This window comes from Erpetoichthys calabaricus, chromosome 2 (assembly GCF_900747795.2).
Source record: "Erpetoichthys calabaricus chromosome 2, fErpCal1.3, whole genome shotgun sequence".
In the NCBI taxonomy this organism is placed as follows: domain Eukaryota; kingdom Metazoa; phylum Chordata; class Cladistia; order Polypteriformes; family Polypteridae; genus Erpetoichthys; species Erpetoichthys calabaricus.
In genome coordinates, this window is record NC_041395.2 from 113870651 (window position 1) to 113883814 (window position 13164).

The 13164-nt window shown below is 38.6% G+C and overlaps 1 protein-coding gene across 1 annotated transcript in view; it reads left to right on the forward strand.

The window, feature by feature from the left end:
- LOC114646274 (calsyntenin-2-like) overlaps positions 1-13164 on the forward strand; it is a 791236-nt gene that overhangs the window by 142793 nt on the left and 635279 nt on the right. The gene's annotated exons all lie outside the window — the stretch shown is intronic.

A 13164-nucleotide genomic window follows, 5' to 3' on the forward strand; every position in this document is an offset into this window, starting at 1 on the left:
CACAGATGACATCCAGGCATAGGATTCAAATCCATGAAGTGGTAAAACCACCCACTTTGCCATGCTTTGTTAACTCATAGGGTTACATACTCTGGTATACATCCACATCCCAAAACTGTGTGTGGCTAGTTAGTGACATAAATTTTGGCACATTGTGAAAGTTCTTTATTGTCCCATCCAGGTTTAGTTCTTGCCTAGTGTCTGGTGCTGCCAAATTAGGCTTAAGTGTCAACTGAACCTGACCAATCACAGAATAAAGTGAAATGCTGCCTCCCTTCTCACAGATATGGGTGTTACGTGTGTTGTTGAGTTCTGAGGCTGAGTGAATGAGTGTGTGTGTGTGTAGTGGATCGGCAACCTAATAGATGGCTTTTGGGTGGGCTTTGGCTCCACACCAGCTAAATAAAGAAAATGAATGGTTGATGAAGTACTGAAGCTTGGTTTTCCTTTGATTTATCTTACAATGTTTTATTTGTTCATTCTAACAAAGTTGAGAATAATTTTTGAGGTGACAGTAGATGAAATGGTATGTGTGGTACCACATACCACAGCATTTCCTTCGAGCACCTCCATGCTTTTTTTTATTGATTTCTCCCTCTCAATCCCTCTTTTTTTTCCCAAACCAGCTGAAAAAGTGCTAACTTGAGTCTATTTGTCTTTGTATGTGCTGCTCCATCAGCAGGAAAATGCTCACCTGGGGTTAGATTTATAGAATTATAAAAAAAAAGAGGCCCAAAATGTGCATACACAACTTTCCATATAATAGCTGGCATTTATAAAAGAAAACTTGATGGAGGAACTTGGAACATATTTATGGCAACTCTGACTCATCCATACACATTTCAGAGAAAGTGGGAAAGGATGACAACCTTGATAAAGTAAGGAAATGCATTTGTGTCACTGAACTGTTATTATAATGTGCAATGATGGGACAAACCTATTAAACCTCAAAAGTGATGAATATGATGTACAGACTCTATTGTAGTTGCTTTTTAAGAGGGCCAATGCTACGTATTTGCATCGAAGCACTTACTTATAACAACACTTCTGTTGTTATTTCTTAAGATTAGAAACTAATTACATTGACTTAAAACACTAGTGTGATTCACTCTCTGCGTACAAAAAGCTACAAATCTCAGGCCCTACCGCCTAATTAACGCCTAACTGTTTAACACAACATGACTTATTAGGTGCTACTTAAAGAGAATGCAAATAGTCTTATATGAATGGAACAAGGTTTTTAGTGACTGGCAGGACATGATGACGATGATGACTGGGTTATGAGTTAATTTAGACTTTCAAGAGCCATTCTCTTGGAACTGCAGTATGTACTAAATTGGATCCAGCATTGGAAATACAGTTACTTGTTCATATCCATATTTTAACAATGGTTAGCTTTCTGGCAACAGATACCTACCAGGCGGAACTGGTATATCAGGAATATCTCAGCCAAGCTTCAGCTTTATCATGCCCACTGTGCTTGAAGCCTTACAGTAAATTAACTGACATGGCACTACCTTCAGTTTCCAAATTTTGTGTGAGCATACAGGCCAACATAAAAAGGCAATTTGTTGAAGTGTCTGGCTCTCCTAACTCATTGGTGCAATTGACTGCATTCAAACAAGCAGTCACATTCCATTAGTGCACAAGTCATATTTAGGACAAAGATCAGACTGACTAATGTCAATGCTGCTCCGGTATAATGTCCCATAGTTAGACATCTCCAATGACAGATGCCATTCACAGATTAAAATCAGAGAGCACAGAAGTGCTTTTTTCTCCTCCCGTTGCACTTGCACTCTGCCAGTGACAAGCAATCCACTTCTTTACCTGAGATCAGACCATTTTTTGTTGGTGACACCCAAGCTTAGGTCATTATATAAAGGTTCTTTGCATGCCTCTGCTTCAGAGATGAGAACTTCTATCTGAGCCTCAAAGTTTTTGCTGTTTGACTCTTTTCTCTTGTCGCCATTCTGCCAAATTACAGGTAAATCTGCTCATTATATATGAGCGAGGCTAATTAGTTGGTCCATATTCAAGACCTGTTCACGTACATACGTACGTTTCCAAGATGATTATGATTTATAAAGGGTAAATTGCATGCAAATGTGTGAAACACCTGGTTTTATACATTTTTTGGCATATGTACAGTATATTTTCATGCTCAAATCTTGTATAAATGAGACCCCTGGAGCTGTGTGGCCCACTTCAAGTGTTTGGCTTGTTTGTCTTCTATCACTGGCATGAAATCTCTCCCCGCCACAAGCTAGTAAGCAGCAGCTTATCCAGTTGCACTAACTTTATCATCGTGGGAAAGAAGGCAGTTCTGTAGTCTGAAGGTCCTACGCCTGCCATTTCTAGAAGGATTAGCAGCTGTGGGTGGACGGTGCATCCCCCTGATCGAATTCCTGTGCAGAGATAGCTTCATTATTACTCATTCGCCGTATGTTAATCCTAATGTTGGTTGTAAATTCTTCTAAAATTCTATTGACAACTTCTTACACCTTTTTTCAAAGCAACTAAATGCCTGTAAAGCAGATGTGCTAGGACAACTACACTCCTGCTTTGGGTGGCTAGACTAAATATAGTGTTATTGGAGGTAATTTATGATTGTTACAATTGTCATGTGTAGAACTGAATCTTGTCACTCTGGACATTTTTCTGTGGCTGCTGTCTCGTAGATGGTAACTGGGTCCTGTATGGCTTCCTGCAGATTTTGCACTCATTTGAACTTTCGAATCCTGTCAGACAGCAGATTGGCAAGCCATGTTTTTTATCACAGACTGTTGAGAACACTACGTTGAATAAAGTGATCTCAAAAGAAACTCAGAATGACCAAACTATCCTGACACTTGGCCACAATGCCAATAGGGTTCAGCTTTCCCATCTCCCTGGTGTTTTATTTTTTCTGCTATAGACCACCCTGGAAGAATGTGTTCTCTCTATTGATGCTCCTGAATTATTTCAAGAGTCCCTAAATTTCACTGACCAATAAGAAAATATTTAGAAGACTTTAATGTTTTTATTTTAAACTGTAGTACGGCAAGACAGCCACCTCTTTTCCTTCTGTAATGACAATCAGTTGTGAATGATTCAGCCCACAGCTAAGTAGAAAATAGATTTACAGACCTCCTGAGTCACAAGCGTAGACCCTGAACATTGGGACGTTAGCCTGAGTCTAGAAGTTGGAACCACTAATGTCATCTTAGCTTTTGAGCTCTGTCATCTTTCTAGTACCCCTGTCTGTCACTTATTTCAGTGTTGTGCTTTGTTTTCATTAGGTCCCCACTTTGTCATACAAGATTGAGGGCCAATTGTTAAGCAGCCACTCCCCTGGGAACCTTTAAATTTTATGCTCTCAACAAACAATGATTAATAAATTTTTCCCAGATGAGAATTTCAACTTTTATAGTCTGTCAGCAATCGACTTGACTTAAAATGAAATGTTATTTCTAACGGGGCTTTTCTCAAATGGTTACTAAATCTTAGTGTTCAGTGAATGCCAGGGAGCTTTTTGACTGACTTAGATGACACAGTCCTTATGTTTTGTTCAAACAATGATATGCACAACCACCTAATCAAATCAATTCATCTGACATTTTGGAGGGCAACTTTACTGCCACATAGGCCCAGAGTTCTGGCTCCTAATCCTAGGCCAGGGCACTATCTTTGTGGATTTTGCAGAATTTACTCCATGTTCTTAGATTTTCCTCCAACACCCCAGAAATGCACATGATAGGTAACTCAAAATTGGCCCTATAAGAGTGATTAAGTGTGTCCTGTAGTGGACTGGCAGCCACAGTTTGTTCCTGCCTTGTACCCAGGGCTTCATGAATGGGCATCAACTCCTTAAACTGGATAAGTGGGTTGTAAAATGGAAGGAGCAATGGAGGCACATTCAATAGTGAGCCTTACCAGCCTATTCCAAACAGTAGCGGATTTGTAGTGGACAGACTTAGACCGATTTTAATTTATTAGCCTTAATCAAGTTTTATTTCTCAGTTGTGCCTTTCAAATTGCATCAGAACTTACAAGTGCTGGGTAATATCCAGAAGCACACATTTGTATGCTTAAATGAATTCATTCAGTTATTATATTATTCAATTATTTTAATTTAATTGGTGTCAGAAATGGTACAAGTAGAAAATTCGGCAAAGTCCAGAATGCCACAGAGACCTAAAATTGATTTGTTAAGTTCTTAAGAGACCTGAAATTGTGGTTGCAGGATCAACTTGGGAGGGAAGACTTCACAAAAGGAGGTTCTCATGCCTGTATATGAGAGTCAGATGTCATGGGAAACATGGGCGACTTGATCATCTTTGGGATGTGTTAGAAAACCAACATGGACTTAGGGAGAATGAGTAAAGTTTTACATAAGCCATGGAAACCGAATCTAACTCCATGAACTGGAAGGCAACAGTAGAGTTAAGCACTGTGCCAGCCCCCATTATATCCACCACATAAACATATCAGAATTTACCCATATTAGTGACAAACACCCATAAATTCACACACCATAACATTTTATTAAATGATCATGGGGGCTCATTGGCCAAATGCACTTATTTTTAAAATTTGCCACTATCTGTTCTTTCTTAATAAGGTGTGAAAAGGTGGGATTGTTGTCCCGCAGCCTTGTTTTAACTTTGTTTACCTTCATTCAGTTTACTGACATTAGAAGCATTAAACATATAAAGCACTACAAGATCTTGAAAGCAAGGTTTTGCTTTCACTTTTGTATTTGATGCTTTGTGTTCTTTCTTTGGTTTACTCTTCTCACGTTTTATTTTTTTATAATTAATACCCTTCTTGCTTAGGTTCTTTGCTTGTATTGGCACATTCATGGATCCCTTAGGACCTCCTGTCTGCTGTCACTGTATAAAACATAACATTCTCAGATCTTCCGGGTCCAATTTAGGGTAGTGGGGAGCATGCGTAAGGCAGGTACACAACCTGGACAAACAAAAGACACAGATAAGCACTGCGTCTAGTTTACATTTGCAGGTTAATTTTGCCTTCATAACGTTGAAAGAATAGTAGAAGAACCCATGCAGAAAGAGGGAGAACATGCAAAATTCACATGAGCAGTGCTTGGGTGTGAAATTTGAAGCCAAGACACCGGATCTGTGAGGTAACACTATGCTCTCATTAATTGTTTGGTGATGTCTATATTGAAGTTTACTCTGTGGTATATTGTAGCACATGTCTATTTGTAAATATGTACAACACACTGTTCCTGACTGTTGAGAAGTTCTGCATAATAAAAGTAAACTGACAGCCCACCAAGGTGAGGGAGTCCCCATATTATGGGCTACAGGGTAGGCACATTGGCAAATAAGCTCTTTAGGTTTAGATCTTCAGCCACAAGGTCACACTGTTAAGTTGATCGAGTACAAGCAGCACGCTTTCTTCTAAATTCTAAAGAGCTGTACATTGTATCATGCATCATGGCTGGCTCTGTGACATACTGTGCATTGTTACAAGCTTTGCAATGTTGTTCTCTGTGAAAGGATCCACTTAAAATGAAACCGATTGATTTATTGACTTTCAATTAGCTGGCAAGCTGTTGCCTACTTTTAGCTCTTGGGTGCCTGCATTTGGCTCGAGCCGAGGGATGCCCTCTGTGTGAAACTGGCATGTGTTCCAATTCTGCCTGCAGAAAGAAGACTAATGAAATTTGCAGACTGGACAGACTGTGATGCATGAAGGCCCTCAATGAAAATGGATAGAGCATAGATGTATGTGCGTATCGTGTAGGATATGCTGCATGTGCTTACTTCATATTCTGCATCATCGATCATTATATTGGATCTGTCACAGTAATTATCATCACTAGGCAGTGCATTAAATGGAAGACCTTATTTCAAGTGTATATACAGTTCAACTAATTATTCCTTTTTTAGTAGATAGCCTCATTTTTCGTGCTCAGATTTTTTAGTTGACGCATTGTCGAGCAGATGATGAGCAGGTGCATGATAGATTTTTTTTTTTTTTGAAAGGAAGTCACCTCATCAAATATAATTAGGGAAAGAAAAAGAATTGAAAAGATTTTTTATGCACCCTCTAACCTTTTCTTCAATTTGCCCGTGAAAAGACGTTAAATGCTTTACGTGGTGTAAATAAAACATTTTATTCTATCTGTCCATGTTCACTACATCTTTAGATTCTGTTTATGCCTTGTCCAGGTAAGCAGGATCTAGTGTATACAAGTATCTCAGAATTATTTATTTCATTTGATAACATTGGAATGTATATGAAAAAAAGTTTAAAAACCAGAATATGGCATTAATGGCTAGTAAAAATGTGTGTGTAGGTAAAGAAATTATTTTCCGCTAACAGTATACATCTTGTTTAATCTTGTGATGGGCCTGTATGTTGCAATGTGTTCTGTAGGCCCATCACTGACTTTTCTTTTTGTCTTTTACTTACGTATGTGCTACAGTGGGCCCAAAGGTTTGGGTTCAGTTCCTGGACACGATCTCCAACTGTGTGGCGCTTGTCTCCCAGTTTCTGTATAGGCTTCAATGTTTTCTTACCTTATCCCAAAGACATGCAGCTTAGGTTGACCGGTGACTATAATTTAATCTGGCATTAACTCGTGGACCTTGTGTTACTGTATATTAGTTGGTTCCTGCCTTGCTCCTTATGCTATTGTTAACCTCCATGCGATGGAAAAAGTGTGCTCAGGTAATGAACTGGATGATTATTTCTCTCTTCTAAATGTTAGCCTTCGCCTTGTAAGCAGAATTAAAGCAAGTCAAGTTTATTGTCATGTGCACAGAGTACACTAAAATTCTAACTTGTATATCTCCCCAAACCAGTTGAGAAAACACAATAAAGAGTTATCTTAATTATTATTAATGATGTACAGCATCTTAAATTTTAAATATGTTGCACCCTTGTTGTTTATAAGGAAATCTAATATGAAATAGCACATGAATACTTCATTATTAGTTAAGATAGAGAATGGAATTCCTGCTGTTGCTGTTTGCTTTCTGAGCTTTGCTTTGAAGAAATATTTTCAAAGCCAACTTTCTTTTCCATATTCTCCTTCTTATTGTGCCATGCTGGGCATATTTCAAGGCACTTCCAAACAGGATCAAGTCATGGGCTCCTGGGTGATAAGTGTGGCCGCTGTCCTCAAAGAGCTTTGAAAAATGATTAGAGTCACAAGGGGGATCAGAGCTAACAACTGGAAATAGGTACGATCTGAGATTAAGTGTTGGCCAAATATGTTTAGAGCCTCATTTCAGATATGAGTATAAAGAAAATGAAATGGTAAAATGTGGAGCTGCTGCAGAGTGGTTAAACATTTTTAAGGCTGCTTTTCATAATGTGTTTAAAAGTAATAATAAAAAAAAAGATTTCTAAAAGGAATGTAGTGTTGTATGTACAGTATACACACAAAATCAATAAATCACTACCTTTTAAATATGTCAAACTAGCTGTCCTCTGCGGCTTCACTCGCGTAGTATTGAAAAAGGACAAACATTAACAATCAGATGTCGAGAGGGCCTCTTGATATACAGAATGTAGCTGTGATCTCTTTGCCAAAAAATGTAAAAAGTTGGCAAGGTATCTCTGGCCAAGCGGAAGGTAGGTACGCTTTAACGTCAAATGTTGGCACTGTATCTGATTGTGTTCAGCTCTGACTGGAGAGCTTTTGCCGCGTTGGGAGAAGAGCATGTGGTCGTGATATCTCTGCCAATGAACAGGTACCCTCTAAAACACACGTAGGTGTGATCTCTCTCTGAAAAACATTGCACATTACTCTTTAACAATCTCTAGATGATAATGTCTGCTGAACAAACACGTATCGCTAGCTAAGCAGAGGGAAGGTACACTCCAACACATAGCAAGAGGTAGAACGACTCGAACAGAGGCTGGCGCGTGTGTGAGGAGGATCTTGTCCAGCTCCTTACTCCGGAGTTCATGCCTCCCCTTCACCTCGTCCCACAGCCTGTCTCATGGATTCGCGCAAATAAATCAGTACTGCAAGTGAACTGTGATACTTAGCGCGATGAGAGAAGTCGCAAAATCAACCGGAATTTTCAAGCAAATTATAGAAAAAACCCCAATGTAAATCCGTTAAGTAATTCTCTTGTGAAAAGCAGACAGACATACAGACGTTGAATTTCATATATATAGAGATGTACTTGTTTCTGAAAACCCCTTCAAAAGTTGGCTAGCTGTGTCTTTTCAGTTTCTCAAAATCAAGCAGCTACTGGGTTGGCAAAGCAGGATCCAGCATGAGTCAAGTGAGTGACAAAAGAAATTTCTCAGTCCAATGAATTTCGTTATAAAAAAGGTTTAGTGAAAAGCAGAACAGTTCACACAAAAATAGTGAAAAAAATTATTACACACACAGGATTAAAGGCAAAAAAGGAAAAAAAAAATGTTTTTTCTATAAATTTTACTTTTTCTTGTTAAGCAGTTACTTTCTATACTTACAGTTTGTGTTACTTCTCTATGGCAAACTTTTTGAAAGCTATAATTAATATATTCAGTACGTTCTAAATGTATGGCACATTCAATATGGTCAATACGATACAGAATGCATTATGGTTTAAAAAATGTTTTCCCTCCATGGCTTACTAACTGCAAAGCAGATCACAGACTGGGACTAATCAGTAGTCAGAGGGACAGGAAGTAATTAGAAAATTCCATTTCAGTTTAACTTGTGGCGGTTATAATAGGACCTCCCAGTGGCAATGCTCTAATATATAGGCAAACATTTTAACATAACGAAGAAAATACTTCTATCAATTTAATGCAACCTTACTAAATAAGAAATGGCTCTTACAAGTTGAATGTTTAGAACATGAACACCTATATTTCAGGTAAGGTAGTTATACTTGTTAATCATGGCACCATGTTGCATGCTAATTAAGACATGGAAAACTCCTACTGTACTCTGCACCTGAAACTTCTTGGTAATATTAGCTGCTGTGGCCAAATGAATATGAAGAGATGGTCCTGTAGCCTTTACCTTGACTGTGCTTGGCTATTATCTTCTTCCTTTCCTTTTTCAACCACTCTCTGCTTTTCCTTCTCTTGTCCATGTTCAGTGTAATGTGCACAATGACAAAGCACAGCAGACTGAGCACTTTTCTCCGTTCAAATACAGTAGGTGGAGTGACTAATTAGAAGATTAAAAACACCTATGATATTAATTAGAGTAATTAGTCTCCTTGAGATATCATTACAATCCAATTATGTCTTTTAAGGGGTCCCAAAAATGATGTCCATGCCATTTTCATTTCAAGTTTTATTTTAAGACCAAAATCAAAAGCAATGTCAACTCTATGGAATATGGAGCAAAGAATGGTGGATGGCAATTACTTCTGACAGCTTCAGATTATTTCTCAGGAAATTGTGTTTCTTTTTAAAATAGTAGAATGGTACCACTGTTGTATGATGGAATCAGAAATATGCCAACAATGGTTTAAGGCATCCAAAAATAACCATAAAGCAGGTCAAGGCATTTGCTAACCAGCCCAAAAGAGACCCACCTTAAACCAGATTGCCCCAGAATGCTATCAGCAAGCAAGAGAGATAAGACAGTATATAATAGATTAGACATTATTAGATAGATAGATCTATCTAATAGGAGTTTGCATGTTCTCTCCGTTTGCATGTTCTTCTTGCACGTGTCTGCGTGGGTTTCCTCCCGGCGCTCCGGTTTCCTCCCACAGTCCAAAGACATGCAGGTTAGGTGGATTGGCAATTCTAAATTGGCCCTAGTGTGTGCTTGGTGTGTGGGTGTGTTTGTGTGTGTGTCCTGCGGTGGGTTGGCATCCTGCCTGGGATTGGTTCCTGCCTTGTGCCCTGTGTTAGCTGGGATTGGTTCTGGCAGACCCCCGTGACCCTGTGTTCGGATTCAGCGGGTTGGAAAACGGATGGATGGATAGATAGATAGATAGACAGACAGAGGCACGATCGATAGATATATAGATAGATAGATAGATTGCCATTTATTTGACAAAGCAGAAGTAAGGGTGCACTTATATTTACACAGAAAATTCTGAAATGCTGTTTATTTATTTTTTTATGTACATATGATAATATATAATTTTGGGTGGGATTTGCCAGATAACTTACTTTGCTACAATTAGGATTTTTGGAGGATTAAATGAATGTTGAATGTGCTTAATTATGTTAAACCATAACATGGGAAGGGTGTCTATTCTCTTTTTCCCCACGCTGTGTAAACTTTCTTGACCAGAATTCATGAAGTTGCCTAACCCAAGTGAACTTTAACAGCTGTGAGCAGCCTTGTCCATACTGTTGCTGAAGTTTTCATTTACTGTATGTCAGGCACCCGGGTGGAGGCTGTCAGGTAGACAAGGTAGAAACAGTAATGCTTCTACAGTAAACAGCATAAAGTGCCTGTGGCCAGAAAGGAAATGAAAAGGTAAGTGGAGCAGTAAGTGTTTGTGCTGAAGGGAAAGCAAGAGTGAACGCTGTAAACGATCAAAAACTATCAAAAGATTGGAAAAAAGTCTACAAGTGAGGAATGCTGTGAAAGCATAGACGTGAACTCAGGCACATCCATGTCTGCCTTAGGCGTTATTTGAGAGACTTGTTGGCATATTGGAGGACCTCAGCAATCATCACTGGTAAAATTTGATTTCTTTCAATACCAATGTCATCCAACTGTCTATTCTTTATTGTGGAAGGGTCCTCTACTGTATTCCCTGGGATGTATTGTGCATTACAGTCACCTGTTAAAGGATTCTGATGGACAAAAAGTCATTATCAATAAAGAGGAGGCACCAAAATGAGCTTGGGGGCAAGCTTGGTTTTTTAATCTACATAATAATTTACAGTGTAACGAGAAACTTGCAAGATTGATTTGGGTCCAGGCATTTCAACATCAAATAAATGTGTACTGTGAAGCATTTTTTAATATGAAAAAAGCTGATTGAGTTTCAGCTGCTAGCATAAAACAAAAGTACACTTCTGCACTAAACTTAATTTTTTCAAAAAATATAAGCATAACATTATAAAATGCTCTTGAACCTACTTAATGCAGTTCAGGATTATGAGGGCTAAAGGTGGAAGCACTGGAAGGGGTGTCAGTCCCTCACAGAGCCCACTCACACACGTACACTTACACAGGGCCCAACTGGCCTACCCTCCAAGTCTTTGAGGATGTCAGAGGAAAACCCATGCAGACACAGTGTGGTGAAGTGCACTAGGGGTTCATGGCATTGTGTGTTTGCTTTTGAATAAATGCATTTTAAAGATTTGACACAAATATTCTTGTTTATTATGTACTTCTACCTCAGTGTAAATCATTACATTGCTTAGAAACACCTTAAGGTGGCATACACTACTTCAGACTTTTTTTCTTTCTATGGCGCTTCCTGACATTCTTCTTTAAAAATATGCCATTCTTGAAAAAATCCTATTATTAAAAGACAGGATGAAACCATGTTTACTTTAATATTGCTGCTCCTTTAAATATTTTTTAAAATTAAAGGAAATCCAATACTTCATACTCAGTAAGAGGAACGTTTGCTGCTGCTGCCTGGTAAATGAATCAAACTTTTTAAGAGGCCTGTACTAAATGTGAAATGAGAAAGTGATGTAATTACATGGCATGTGCAGGAAAACTCTTTCATCATAGTGAAATATAACACCAACATTTGCCACCGTCTCCGAGGAAATGTGATGAATTTATGGGTTGTCTGCTTATTTCCATAAGTAGATTGAGCAGATTTCATAGCTTGATAAAATAATAAGAGAAATGGCAGCAGAGACATTAGGAGAGAGGCATGCTGTATACAATCTAGTGACTCCCCAAGGCATTATTATCAAGTATGAGGCAGTGCTATAGCTATTTACTGAGAGTCCTAGATATTTATTATTATTATTATTATTGATAATTCAGCAGAGACTCTTATTCTAGGCAGCATATTCAGGGTCACACAGTGAGACAGAGGAGGGAATCAAACCTGCAGTTGTACGGTCTACATTTTAGTGCTCTAGGCACTATGCCGTAGTGCCTACCAAGGGCATGCACTTTCCTAATAGGACTTAACTATTATACAACTAGAGCAGCAACCACAATTTTAAATAAAGCACTGTTATTTTTATAGCTCTTTTATGCAGTTTGTCACACAGCATTCTGGGTTTAAAATCCATGGCTACCACTGTCTGTGTAGAGTTTGGGTTTTCTCACAGTGCCTGAACGTGTTTTCCTCCAGTTGTTCCAGTATTCCCACCAAAATTCCAGGTTACAATTATCGGTGATTACCTTTTGGCCCTCTGGGGGAGTGCATAAGTGGGTCTTGTGATGGGCTGCCTCCCGGTCGAGAACTGCGTCCAATCCAATCCTGTGATCAGTGCTGCCTCAATAGTCTTTGCTTCCACAAGAACCTGAATTGAATTGAGCAGCTTTCAGAATATTATACAGGGTAGGCCAAAAGTAGATGTGCAGTATTTATTCATACTTACCTATGGACGTGTCTTTTTGGGACGTAATAAAGGAAAAGGTTTTGGAGAGGAATCCCTGCATACTGGACGAATTGAAGGAGTTTGTCTCACAAGCATTTATGGACATTGATGCTAAGCAGAATTTGTGTGTTACTGGGTGTCACAGTGTCAGGGACAGGTTCCAGGAATGTTGCAACATTGATGACATTTTGAGCACCTAAGAGACTAAACATGACCCGTTCAGTACTATATATCTACTCAGTTCCTGTGTAATAAAAAGAAATGATGAATAAATACTGTATACTTTCTTTTGGTCCACCCTGTATTATATTTCCTGTCTCCAGTGGTGCCACATGTGTTTTATATACTGTATACTGTAGATATATATATTTGAACATTACAACAATCTAGATAAGAACAGGTCTTTCAGGCCAACAAGCTTGCCAGTCCTATCCACTTGATTCTTCTAAAAAAACATCAAGTCCAGTTTTGAAAGCCCCTAAAGTCCTACTGTCTACCACACTACTTGGTAGCCTATTCCAAGTGTCTAAGGTTCTCTGAGCAAAGAAAAACTGATTAATGTTTGTGCAAAATTTACCCTTAAGTTTCCAGCAGTGTCCCCGTGTTCTTGCTGAACTTATTTTAAAGTAACAGTCTTGGTTCACTGTGTTAATTCTTTCATAATTTTAAACACTTCAATCATTTATCATATACTGTATATAT